A 14,037-nucleotide genomic window follows, 5' to 3' on the forward strand; every position below is an offset into this window, starting at 1 on the left:
AAATTTTCTTATCTTAAAAAATACAAGGTTGAAGTCTAGAAAGAGTGAAGTTGGAGGTCAAAAAGAGGTGAGAGTGGTCTGTTAGCAACTACTCTCATTTATCTTAATGGAGAATCACATGGGTGAGTGTGCCACTGGGGTTCTTGCCACCTGGAATAGGTTTCCTGTATCTTTCTGCCTCATCGACTTCCAATTTCTTCTCAACAGTTTTTTGAATAACATTTTCTCCAGTGCCTACACTTCAAATTATCTCCCTACTTCCACTCTGTTCTGGGAATGCTTCCACTGTGAGCATTCATGGACTCCCTTATTCTAAAGATAGAGAATTTTGCCATTGGAAAGCAAAAAGAAAAACACCTATCCTGAGCCAGGTGCCGTGGCTCATGACTGCAATCCCAGCTCTTTGGGAGACTGAGTCAGGAAGATCGCTTGAGCCCACGAATTTTTTTTTTTTTTTTTGAGACAGAGTCTCCCTCTGTCACCTAGGCTGGAGTGCGATCTCGGCTCCACTTTCTGGGTTCAAGTGATTCTTCTGCCTCAGTCTCCTAAGTAGCTGGGATTACAGGCACATGTCACCACACCCAGCTAATTTTTGTATTTTTAGTAGAGACTGGGTTTCACCATGTTGGTTAGGCTAGTCTCCAACTCCTACCTCAGGTGATCTGCCTGCCTTGGCTTCCCAAAGTGCTGGGATTAAAGGTGAGAATCACTCATGCCCGGCCATGCCCAGGAATTTGAGACCACCCTGGATAGCAAACTGAGACCATGTCTGAAAAAAATTAGCCAGGTGTGGTGGTGTGTGCCTGCAGTCCCAGCTACTTGGGAGCTAAGGTGGGAGAATTGCTTAAACCCAAGAGTTTGAGGCTTCAGTGAGCTGTGATTGTGCCACTGCACACCAGCCTGGGCGACAGAGTGAGACCCTGTCTGAAGAAAGAAGAAACAAATAGGTTGGGTGCAGTGGCTCACATCTGTAATCCCAGCACTTTGAGAGGGTGAGGCGGGTGGATTACCTGAGGTCAGGAGTTCAACACCACGCTGAGCAACATGGTGAAACCCCATCTCTACTAAAAGTACAAAAATTAGCCAGGTATGGTGGCATGTGCCTGTAAACCCAGTTACTCGGGAGGCCGAGGCATGAGAACTGCTTGAACCCGGGAGGTAGAGGTTGCAGTGAGCCAAGATCATAGCATTTCACTCCAGCCTGGGTGACAGAGAGAGGCCCTATTTCAAAAAAAAAAAAAAAAAAAAAGAGAGAAAGAAGAAACAGAAAAAGAAATGCCTACCTTGAAGGAGGAACTTTTTTTTTTTTTTTGAGACGGAGTCTTGCTGTGTCGCCCAGGCTGGAGTGCAGTGGCCGGATCTCAGCTCATTGCAAGCTCCGCCTCCCGGGTTTTTACGCCATTCTCCTGCCTCAGCCTCCCGAGTAGCTGGGACTACAGGCGCCCGCCACCTCGCCCGGCTAGTTTTTTGTATTTTTTAGTAGAGACGGGGTTTCACCATGTTAGCCAGGATGGTCTCGAACTCCTGACCTCGTGATCCGCCCGTCTCGGCCTCCCAAAGTGCTGGGATTACAGGCTTGAGCCACCGCGCCCGGCCTAAAGGAGGAACTATTTTTTTTTTTTTTTTGAGACGGAGTCTCACGCTCTTGCCCAGGCTGGAGTGCAGTGGCGCGATCTCGGCTCACTGCAAGCTCCGCCTCCCGGGTTCCCGCCATTCTCCTGCCTCAGCCTCCTGAGTAGCTGGGACTACAGGCGCCCGCCACCGCGCCCGGCTAATTTTTTGTATTTTTAGTAGAGACGGGGTTTCACTGTGGTCTCGATCTCCTGACCTTGTGATCCGCCCGCCTCGGCCTCCCAAAGTGCTGGGATTACAGGCTTGAGCCACCGCGCCCGGCCAGGAGGAACTATTAATGATCCTCCCTTCTTCATACCTGACATTCACTGCCATCTCTTTAACTGCCGTGTTCAGTTTTCATTTTTTTTATCTTTTTTTTTTTTTTAAAGATAGGGTATCACTCTGTTGCCCAGGCTTCATTTAGTGCAGTAGTATGATCACAACTGCAGCCTCAACCTCCTGGGCTCAACTGTTCCCACCTTAGTCTTCCCGACCCCCAACACCCCCACCCAACAGTTGGGACTACAAGCACGCACCACCACACCTGGCTAATTTTAAAGTTTTTTGTAGAGACAGGGTCTCACTATGTTGCCCAGGCTGGTCTTGAACTCTAGGGCTCAAGTGATCCTCCTGCCTTGACTTCCCAAAGTGCTGGGATTGCAGTTGTGAGCCACCCTGCCCATCCCATGCTCACATTTTAATAAGAGTTTTTCAAGGCCCTTCCTTCTAAACACACATCCAGAACTTCATCAAGTGTCATGCAAACTCTTATATTTTAAAAGAAAGCCTTGTTATATCTTCCAGAGTATAACCGTTTTGACATTCTTTCCTCACATCATCCAAAAAGTTTCAAATGACATCATAAACTTTATCTCCAACTTCCTGAAAAGTACCCACTATAGCTAACTTCTCCACTTTCACACCAACAGCAGCTGGCCAGCAGGGACTTCGTTATTCTATAGCAGAGTGGTTTTCAGGAACAACCGATGAAAAGCTTTGTAGTACGAGGATGATGTTTATATACTCCCCCTTTCCTCTTCTTTCCTTGTTAGTGCGGCCTGGGAAGTTCTAGAGGTAGAACAAGTGTGTTATGACCCTTCTGCAAGCAGCCATCAACTTATCCCCCAACTTTAAACATTAACAAAAACTAGGCTCTTAAAATGCATTGCCATATTCTGTCATATTCAACCAAAAAAAAATTTTTTCTTGAGACAGAGTTTTCCTCTTTTTGCCCAGGCTGGAGTGCAATGGTTTGATATGGGCTCAATGCAACCTCCACCTCCCAGGTTTAAGCAATTCTCCTGCCTCAGCCTCCCAAGTAACTGGGATTACAGCCATGCACCACCATGCCCGGCTAATTTTTTTTTTTGTATTTTTAGTAGAGACAGGGTTTCTCCATGTTGGTCGGGATGGTCTCAAACTCCTGACCTCAGGTGATCTGCCTGTCTCGGCCTCCCAAAGTGTTGAGATTACAGGCATAAGCCACAGCTCCCAGCTCAACCAAATTTTTATGCAGCCAAGCCCATAAAGATATCCAAGGAAACTGATACACCCTTAGAAAGAGTACACAACAATAAAGGATACCAAGGCAGGCAACATCCAAAATGAAAACAGCAGCAAGTCACCTGCAAATCTAATAACCGTGCCAGTTGGAATCAACTTGTCTTTTGCTTTCTTTCTTTTTTGAGACAAAGTCTTGCTCTGTTACCCAGGCTGGAGTACAGTGCTGCGATCTCGGCTCACTGCAACTTCCATCTCCCGGGTTCAAGCGATTCTCCTGCCTCAGCCTCCCGAGTAGCTGGGACTACAAACACATGCCACCACACCCGGCTAATTTTTGTATTTTTTGTAGAGACGGGGTTTCACCATGTTGGCCAGGCTGGTCTCAAACTCCTGACCTCAAATGATCCGCCTGCCTCAGCCTCCAAAAGTGCTGGGATTACAGGCGTGAGCCACAGTGCCCAGCCTGTCTTTTGCATTTTAAAGAGATAAGATTTTGCTTATACTCACAACATTTTAAGAAATAATTTAAAAATCCAAATAAAATTAAAATTTTTAAAATATTTTGCTTGTAAGTCCATTCACTTTTCAGGGTAACTATCAAAGAACAATACTGATAGGAAAGTTTGAAGAAAGCAGAAGGGGACCTACGAGTCTTCTTCAAGAAAAGCGAACTATGTCCCTTGTTTCTATCCCTCTTTATCTACCTTATAAGGGTTACTTCTCAAAGATATGTAACCTTCTATTAAAATAACATACTAGCTGGGCATGGTGGCTCATGCTTGTAATCCCAGCACTTCGGGAGGCTGAGGTGGGCAGATCACTTGAGATGAGGAGTTTCAGACCAGCCTGGCCAACTTGGTGAAACCCCATCTCTACTAAAAATACAAAAATTAGCCAGGTATGGTGGCATGCACCTGTAGTCCCAGCTACTCAGGAGGCTGAGGCAGGAGAATCACTTGAACCAGGGAGGCAGAGGTTGCAGTGAGTCAAGATCACACCACCGCACTCCAGCCTGGGCAATAGAGTGAGACTCCGTTTCAAAAAAAAAAAAAAAACCCTAAAATTCCTATACAGCTAAAGAAATGTGTCCTCAGTGTCCTGTTGATTTTCTTTTCGAGACGGAGTCTCGCTCTGTCACTTAGCCTGGAGTGGAGTGACGGGATCTCAGATCACGGCAACCTCTGCCTCCCAAGTTCAAGCGATTCTCCCACCTCAGCCTGCCGAGTAGAAGGGACTACAGGCACATGCCACCATGCCCGGTTAACTTTTGTATTTTTAGTATAGACAGGGGTTCACCATGTTGGGCAGACTGGTCTCGAACTCCTGACCTCAAGTGATCCTCCCGCTTTGGCCTCCCATAGTGCTGAGATTACAAGTGTGAGCCACCGCACCCAGACTTCTTTTGTTTTTGAGACAGCGTCTCACTCTGTTCCCAGGTTGGAGCACAGTGATGCAATCACTGCAGCCATGACTTCCTGGGCTCAGCTGATTCTCCCACCACAACCTCCTGGGCATCTGGGACTACAGACATGTGCCACCGCACCCAGCTAATTTTATAAAATATTTTTTGTAGAGAAGGAGTTTCACCATGTTGCCCAGGCTGGTCTCAAACTCCTAGGTTTAAGCAATCCACCTTGTCCCCCTAAAATGCTGGGGTTGCAGGCACTGGATTACAGCCAATGTCCTACTGATTTTTAAAGTGCCCAAACCAAGTTTTCTTTTGCACTTAGAAGAGAATTTATTTATTTTTTTTATTATTTTTTTTTATTTATTATTATTATTTTTTTGAGACGGGGTCTCGCTCTGTCACCCAGGCTGGAGTGCAGTGGCCAGATCTCAGCTCACTGCAAGCTCCGCCTCCCGGGTTCACGCCATTCTCCTGCCTCAGCCTCCCGAGTAGCTGGGACTACAGGCGCCCGCCACCTCGCCCGGCTAGTTTTTTGTATTTTTTAGTAGAGACGGGGTTTCACCGGGTTAGCCAGGATGGTCTCGATCTCCTGACCTTGTGATCCACCCGTCTCGGCCTCCCAAAGTGCTGGGATTACAGGCTTGAGCCACCGCGCCCGGCCAGAAGAGAATTTAAAATGCAATCAGAAAACCAGACCGTACTTTGCCAATTACTATAATTTTAAAATAAGGATATATTGCTATGAATGACATTTAGTTTTATCTCAGTCTATTCTCCTATGATAAGCAACAGTGAACTCAAGGGTATGATTTCAGAATGTAAAAAGCCATTAGACTGCTCCTAATAGATTCTTTAAAATATGATCCTACAAGGCTCTTCAAAGTAAGGACAGTATGTTTTAATTGTGAGATGGATTTTTTCAATGCTTTGACCTCTTGACTAAAAGAGGCCTGGAAAAAGAAATAACTGCAGTGGAGTGAGGGTGTGAAATGTGTCATACCAGTTATTAAAATCCATCAAGTTCATACTTCAGTCTTGGTTTAACTGCAGCCAAAAACTGACTTGCAAGTAATTATCATCACTATCTATAATAAAAGTTAATTGGACATAATTGAACTAACACCCTAATCGGAGGGAAGCTGTAACTGGCGAAGAGCCCACTCCTTCTGCTCCTTCAATCTGCAAATGAAACTGCTAATGATAATTTGTGGACAAACATGAAATTGCTCTCAGGGTTTCCCCACTGCAAATCAGTCAGCAATTCCAGTTAATACCCAGCATGTTGGGCCAGGAGAAATATCATTACCTGGTGCTTCCTTTGATAAAGACGAATTATAACAATAACCAAGCCATTAAGGCTGAGAGTTACTGAGAATTGTTAAATTTCCCCTGGACGCCCTAAAGTAAAGCATTATGGTCTGATCTCCACATCATGCTACTATGCACTAAATGCATCATGTGCCACCAGTGTGTAGTACTAAGAAGACAGTATGTAAAGACAGAAGCTACTGTTATACTGACAATTTATCTTCTTTTAACAGAATCCTGGAAAAATCTTATTTCTAAACAGACAAATGGCATTGTTGATCTGCTTCAACAGCAAAGATTAAATCATTTCTGTTTTTTTGTTTGTTTGTTTGTTTTTTGAGACTCTGTCACCCAGGCTGGAGTGCAGTGGTGCGAACTCCTGAGGTCGGGAGTTCGAAACCAGCCTGACCAACATGGTGAAACCCCGTCTCTACTAAAAATACAAAAATTAGCCATGTGTGGTGGCTGGTGCCTGTAGTCCCAGCTACACGGGAGGCTGAGGCAGAATTGCTTGAACATAGGAGGCGGAGGTTGCAGTGAGCCAAGATCATGCCACTGCACTCCAGCCTGGGCAACAGAGCAAGACTCCATCTCAAAAAAAAAAAAACAAAGAAAATCCAGACAATGAAACAAATACTTCAAGGGACAGTGAGAAAGAAGGGAGAACAGCAGCACAGGTCATTGAAGACTGGGTAAGAATTTACCAGATTGAGAAGAAGGGTAGTCAACAACTATAATGAAAGGCATGTAGCTGTAAAACTAAACCACTTGTTTGCGGAGGCACAAATGGTCTGGTATGGAAAGCAGGGTGTTGGGTGTATGTGCTAAACCTGGAGATAAGCCTGATATGCAAATTATATTAATACTTCATGCTAGAAAGACAGAACAGCAGATTAAGAATACAGTGGTCAGAGTCACAGCTCAATGTTCTTACCCTTAGATTGGCATGAAAGTGGATCCAGGCCGGGCGCGGTGGCTCAAGCCTGTAATCCCAGCACTTTGAGAGGCCGAGGCGGGTGGATCACGAGGTCAGGAGATCGAGACTATCCTGGCTAACATGGAGAAACCCCGTCTCTACTAAAAATAGAAAAAACTAGCTGGGCGTGGTGGCGGGCGCCTGTAGTCCCAGCTACTTGGGAGGCTGAGGTGGGAGAATGGCGTGAACCCAGGAGGCGGAGCTTGCAGTGAGCCAAGATCACGCCACTGCACTCCAGCCTGGGAGACACAGCGAGACTCCATCTCAAAAAAAAAAAAAAAAAAAAAAAAAGAAAGTGGATCCAACACCTAGGCCAGGCACGGTGGTTCATGCCTGTAATCCCAGCACTTTGGGAGGCTGAGGCGGGTGGATCACCTAAGGTCAGGAGTTTCAGATCATCCTGATCAATATGGTGAAACCCCATTTCTATTAAAAATACAAAAATTGGCTGGGTACGGTGGCTCACGCCTGTAATCCCAGCACTTTGGGAGGCTGAGGCAGGCGGATCATGAGGTCAGGAGATCGAGACCGTCCTGGCTTTGGTGAAACCCCGTCTCTACTAAAAATACAAAAAAAAAAAAAACAACAGCCGGGCATCTGTAGTCCCAGCTACCCGGGAGGCTGAGGCAGGAGAATGGCGTAAACCCGGGAGGCGGAGCTTGCAGTGAGCTGAGATCCGGCCACTGCACTCCAGCCTGGGCGACAGAGCGAGATTCCGTCTCAAAAAAAATAAAATAAGTTGGCCGGGCGCGGTGGCTCAAGCCTGTAATCCCAGCACTTTGGGAGGCCGAGATGGGCGGATCACGAGGTCAGGAGATCGAGACCATCCTGGCTAACACGGTGAAACCCCGTCTCTACTAAGAAATACAAAAAATAGCCGGGCGAGGTGGCAGCGCCTGTAGTCCCAGCTACTCGGGAGGCTGAGGCAGGAGAATGGCGTGAACCCGGGAGGCGGAGCTTGCAGTGAGCTGAGATCCGGCCACTGCACTCCAGCCTGGGCTACAGAGCGAGACTCCGTCTCAAAAAAAAAAAAAAAAAAAAAAAAGTTAATAAATTAAAGTTTTTGAAGGAAGGCAATTTTAAACGAACATGAAGAACAATTTGAACTTGTTCAACAGCAATAGAAAAATAATGAAGCAAAAGCAATTACCATTCATTGAGAATTATGCAAAAGGGTTTATTTTCTTTTCTTTTTTTAATTTTTATTTTTTTTTTGAGACGGAGTCTCGCTCTGTCGCACAGGCTGGAGTGCAGTGGCCGGATTTCAGCTCACTGCAAGCTCCGCTTCCAGGGTTTACGCCATTCTCCTGCCTCAGCCTCCCAAGTAGCTGGGACTACAGGCGCCCACCACTTCGCCCGGCTAGTTTTTTTTGTATTTTTTTAGTAGAGACGGGGTTTCACCAGGTTAGCCAGGATGGTCTCGATCTCCTGACCTTGTGATCCGCCCGTCTCGGCCTCCCAAAGTGCTGGGATTACAGGCTTGAGCCACCGCGCCTGGCTATTTTCTTTCAGTAGCTAAGAATGTGGACTAGATGACCACTAGAATCAACTTTTAGAATCTATGATTCCAAATCATTTTAAAAAGGTGGTTTTTGTAAGGTGATTAACAATATCTTACATTTGCAGGGAGTTTTACAATTTTCTAAGTGCTTTTTCACATGATTCTCTCTCTCTCCATCTTCTCAAGATGCCCTTTGAGATAGTTTGGGTATGTGTGATTAGTCCCATTTTCACAGATAAAGAAACTAGGAACTGGCCAGCCATCACAGCGCATGTCTGTAATCCCAGAAATTTAGGAGGCTGAGGCGGGAAGACTGCTTAAGGCCAAGAGCTCAAGACCAGCCTGGACAACATAGGGAGACCCCATTTCTACAAAAAAAAAAACAAAACGCCAGGTGTGGTAGTGTGCCCCTCTGGTCCTAGCTCCACGGGAGGCTGAAATGGGAGGCTCACTTGAGCCCCAGAGGTTGAGGCTGCAAGGAGCCATGATCGTGTCATTGCAATTCAGCCTGGGTGACAAAGAGACCCTATCCCCCAGCCATACAAAAAAAGTGATAAATGCTATGAAAAAAATAAATAGGTCAGGTGCGGTGGCTCACACCAGTAATCCCAACACTCTGGGAGGCTAAGGTGAGCAGACTGCAGGAGTCCAGGAGTTTGAGACCAGCCTGGCAATACAGCAAACCTCGTCTCTACTAAAAATACAAAAAATTAGCCAGGTGAGATGGCGTATGCCTACAATCTCACCTACTTGGAAGGCTAAGGTGAGAGAATCACCTGAGCCCAGGAGGTTGAGGCTGCAGTGAGCCAAGATCATGCCACTGCACTCCAGTCCGGGCAACCAGAGTAAGACCCTGTTTCAAAAAAAAAATAATAATAATAAAATAAATTAAATAAATGAAGCAGTGTAAGGAAATAGACAGTATTGGGTAGGGTAGTAATTTTAAACAATACAGTCAGAGCAATCCTCACTAAGAAACGACAGTTTCTCCATGGTTTACCTGTTAGTTTCAGTGCAAGACAGCAGCACAACTTTTAATTACGTAACTTTCTTAAAAACACTTAACCGCCGGGCGCGGTGGCTCACGCCTGTAATCCCAGCACTTTGGGAGGCCGAGGCGGGCGGATCACAAGGTCAGGAGATCGAGACCATGGTGAAACCCCGTTTCTACTAAAAATACAAAAAATTAGCCGGGCGCGGTGGCGGGCGCCTGTAGTCCCAGCTACTCAGGAGGCTGAGGCAGGAGAATGGCGTGAACCCGGGAGGCGGAGCTTGCAGTGAGCCGAGATTGCGCCACTGCACTCCAGCCTGGGCGACACAGCAAGACTCTGTCTCAAAAAAAAAAAAAAAAAAAAAAAACACTTAACCATAACTAATACAGTTTTTGTTTTCTCATGTGAAGTTTAATACTTAGGCACTTACACCTTTAATAAAAGGCAATTTATCAACTTGTTTTCAAGAGTGGAATCCTGGTTTTTTTTTTTTTTTTGAGATGGAGTCTCACTCTGTTGCCAGGCTGGAGTACAGTGGCATGATCTCGGCTCACTGCAACCTCTGCCTCCCAGGTTCAAGTGATTCTCCTGCCTCAGCCTCCCAAGTAGCTGGGACTACAGGCGCATACCACCATGCCCAGTTAATTTTTGTATTTTTAGTAGAGACGGGGTTTCATCATGTTAACCAGGATGGTGTCGACCTCTTGAACTCATGATCCACCCATCTCAGCCTCCCAAAGTGCTGGGATTACAGGCGTGAGCCACTGCGCCTGGCCTCGTTTTAGTAATACAGAAAACCTTTCTTTTTTTAAGAGACAGGGCTCGCTCTGTCACCCAGGCTTCAGTGCAGTTGCACCATTATAGCTCACTGCAGCCTCAAACTCCTAGGCTCAAGTGATCCTCCTGCCGCAACCTCCCGAGTAAGCTGAGACTACAGGTGATTGCCACACTTGGGTAACTATTTTATTTTTTGTAGAAACAAGTTCTCGGTTGTTGCCCAGGCTGGTCTTGAACTTCTAGGCTCAGGAGGTCCTCCTGCCTTGGCCTCCCAAAGTTCTGGGATTACAGGTGTGAGTTACCACAACTGGCAAGAAAGGCTCTTTAAACAATAATAAAACAAAGTAATGCAAACTTGCACACATACCAAAGACTGCTGTTATATGCAACTATGACTTTGATAAAGACTGGCATTTCTCTGGTTGAGCAATGATACTTTTTCTTTTTTTTTGAGATGGAGTTTCGCTGTTGTTGTGCAGGCTGGAGTGCCATGGCGCGATCTCAGCTCAGAGCAACCTCGCCTCCCGGGTTCAAGCGATTCTCCTGCCTCAGCCTCCCAAGTAGCTGGGATTACAGGCATGAGCCACCACGCCTGGCTAATTTTGTATTTTTTGTAGTCAGGGTTTCTCCATGTTGGTCAGGCTGGTCTCAAACTCCCTACCTCAAGTGATCCACGCACCTTGGCCTCCCAAACTGCTGGGATGACAGGCATGAGCCACCGCGCCCAGCCTATGATACTTTCTTAAGTATCATATCTGAAAGATGAGCAGATGTGAACAGATGTGAGGTGGAGGGAGTTGGTATAAACAATTTTAGAGTTATTAAAATTGATGTGCAGGCTGAAGTGGCATAAGCTTTTTACTTCTAGACGCACTAAGGAACACTTTCTCCCAGAATATACTATCACTGATAAGAATGACACATTTCAGTTGGGACACTGGTTCAGGTTGGAGAGGAGGCAAAAATAAAAATATATCTGGCTGAAAAAGCTGCCTTTTCCAACTTAATTTTGCCAGGGACTATGGAAATAGTCAAAGGACTTTTCTTAAAAGGAAAGGTTCTTTTTGTCTCTCTGGAGAAAAGTTCTAAAACAGTACCTCTCTCCAATTGTACCATACTTCACTAAATATAGCCCAAATATTAAAATATTTTGTAAAGCACTTTAGTGAATGCACAGTGATACCTGGCAAGACAAGTTAAAACTAAGATGTGGATTCTTCATTAATCTACTGGTTCCACTTTTTGTTGGGGAAAAAAAAAAAGTTCTGGAAGAATAAGATAAGCAAAAACCAAACCAGTACCTTTACAGCTACAAAATTAATGTCTTCATAATAGTAAAACCATTCCCAGCTGAATAGCTGGGTAATGCAGAGGGTCCATTCAGGAACCTAGTAAATGGGACTTTTCCATCCTAATTTAGGATGAGCTGTCTTCAGCTTCTCACAGTCTTGACACATCTCTCCTTTTAAAGTAGATTAAGTCCTATCCTTTACATAGTAAAAATGAAGATAAATAGAATGCCAACGGTAGAAGTGCTTAGCTTTTGGAAGGAAGTAAATCTTAAGTTATGACTAATAATGCTTATGCTTCTCCTTTGAAGCAACATGAATGTTTTCTAAATCATCTCAATTCTGCAAGTGGCATAAAATCTGATTTTCATTCAGTTCAGCAACTGATCCTCAAAAACACTTTGCTGAATGCAAAAAAAGAAAAGAAAAGGAAAAAGTAACTCTTCAGGTAATATCTTCCCAGCAAATAGCACTTAAAAGAAACCCCAGCTTTTTTTTTTTTTTTTTTTGAGATGCCGTCTTACTCTGTGGACCAGGTGCAATGGTATGATCGGCAGTGGTGCAATCTCGGCTCACTACAACCAGTGTCTCCCAGGTTCAAGCAATTCTCCTGCTTCAGCCTCCTGAGTAGCTGGAATTACAAGTGTCTGCCACCACACCCCGCTAATTTTTGTATTTTTAGTAGAGATAAGGTTTCACCACGTTGGCCAGGCTGGTCTCAAATTCCTGACCTCAAGTGATCCACCTGCCTCAGCCACCCAAAGTGCTGGGATTATAGGCATGAGCCACTGCACCCAGCCAGAAGCCCCCAGCTTTAAAGTGATGACAGCTTTCCAATTTGGGCGCAGCAGAATGGTTCCCGCAAAGGGTGGTAAGAAGAAAGGTTGTTCTGCCATCAACCAGGTGGTAACCCAAGAATACACTATTGAGATTCACAAGTGCATTCATGGAGTGAGCCTCTAAGAAGCAAGACTCTCAGGCACTCAAAGATATCTGGAAATTTGCCATGAGGGAGAAGAGGACCCCAGATGCACACATTGATAGCAGGCTCAACAAAGCTGTCTGGCCCAAAGGAATAAGTAATGTCTCACACAGTGTATCCCTATGTGGTTGTCCAGAAAATGTAATGAAGATAAAGATTCACTAAAACAAGCTCTATACTTTGGTTACTTATATACCTGTTACCACTTTCAAAATCTACAGACACTCAGTGTGGATAAGAACTAACCACTGGTCATCAAATAAAATTATACAACTGCAAAAACAACAAAAAAGTGATGACAGTACTACTTTCATCACACACTGACTATTCTAAATGGATTTCATTTCAGGCAACAGCTCTGATTATTAGCACATATTGTCCAGTGTTATAAAAGTTTGCTTTGGTAAGAAAAGAGGTTTGTTTCTTTGCTTTTTCTTTTTTTTTTTTTTTTCAGAGGGAGTCCCACTCTGTCACACAGGCTGGAGGAGTACAATGGTGCAATCTCTGCTCACTGCAACCTCCACCTCCCAAGTTCAAGCAATTCTCCTGCCTTAGCCTCCTGAGTAACTGGGATTACAGGTGCATGCCACCAGGCCTGGCTAATTTTTGAATTTTAGTAGAGACGGGGTTTCACCAGGTTGGCCAGGCTGGTCTCGAATGCCTGACCTTCAAGTGATCTGCCCACCTTGGCCTCCCAAAGTGCTGAGATTACCGCACCCAGCTTCGTCTTTTTTTCTTTTTAGAGACACGGTCTTGCTCTCTCACCCTGGCTGGAGTGCATTGTCATGATAGCAGCTCACTGCAGCTTTGAATTCCTGGGCTGAAGGGATCCTTCCATCTCAGCCTCCCAAGTAGCTGGGAGTACAGGCACACATCACCACACACACCTAATTTTTTTTTATACAGAGACAGGGTCTCACCATCTTGCCTGAGCTGGCCTCAAACTCCTGGGCTCAAGCAATCCTCCTGCCTCAGTCTCCCAAAGTGTTGGGATTACAGGCGTGAGCCACTGCGTCCGGCTGCAGTTTGTTTCTTTGGCTTAAGCTACCAACAGCTCACCCACATATGATGAATAATTTACATATATTACGGGGTCAGAAGACACCAATAGGCCAGGTGCGGTGGCTCATGCCTGTAATCCCAGCACTTTGGGAGGCCGAGGTGGGTGGATCACAAGGTCAGGAGATCGAGACCATCCTGGCTAACTCGGTGAAACCCCGTCTCTACTAAAAATACAAAAAATTAGCTGGGCATGGTGTGGCGGGCGCCTGTAGTCCCAGCTACTCGAGAGGCTGAGACAGGAGACTAGTGTGAACCCGGGAGGCGGAGCTTGCAGTGAGCCGAGATCGCACTACTGCACGCACTCCAGCCTGGGTGACAGAGTAAGACTCCGTCTCAAAAAAAAAAAAAAAAAAAAAAAAAAAGACATTTCAGTATCAAAAGCTAGTTTATGCATGACTTACTTGAAAGATTTTAATTCTCCATAGCACTTCAGTGGGATTAGGTAACAAAGGTCAAGTCTCTTCAGGAACCAGGACGTCTATCTTTTTCTCCCCTTGGCAATCCGAGCTCCTTTGGCCTCAGACTGAATGACACCACCAGCTTTCCTGGTTCTTGAGCTTGCAGACAGCATGTTGTGGAACTTCTCAGCCTCCATAACTAAATAAACCAAGTCGTAATCCCCTCT

The 14,037-nt window shown here is 45.5% G+C and overlaps 1 protein-coding gene across 18 annotated transcripts in view; it reads right to left on the reverse strand.

The window, feature by feature from the left end:
- The window catches only part of FAM222B (family with sequence similarity 222 member B), a 97,401-nt gene that overhangs the window by 41,360 nt on the left and 42,004 nt on the right, over positions 1 to 14,037 (reverse strand).

This window comes from Macaca mulatta, chromosome 16 (assembly GCF_049350105.2).
Source record: "Macaca mulatta isolate MMU2019108-1 chromosome 16, T2T-MMU8v2.0, whole genome shotgun sequence".
In the NCBI taxonomy this organism is placed as follows: Eukaryota; Metazoa; Chordata; class Mammalia; order Primates; family Cercopithecidae; genus Macaca; species Macaca mulatta.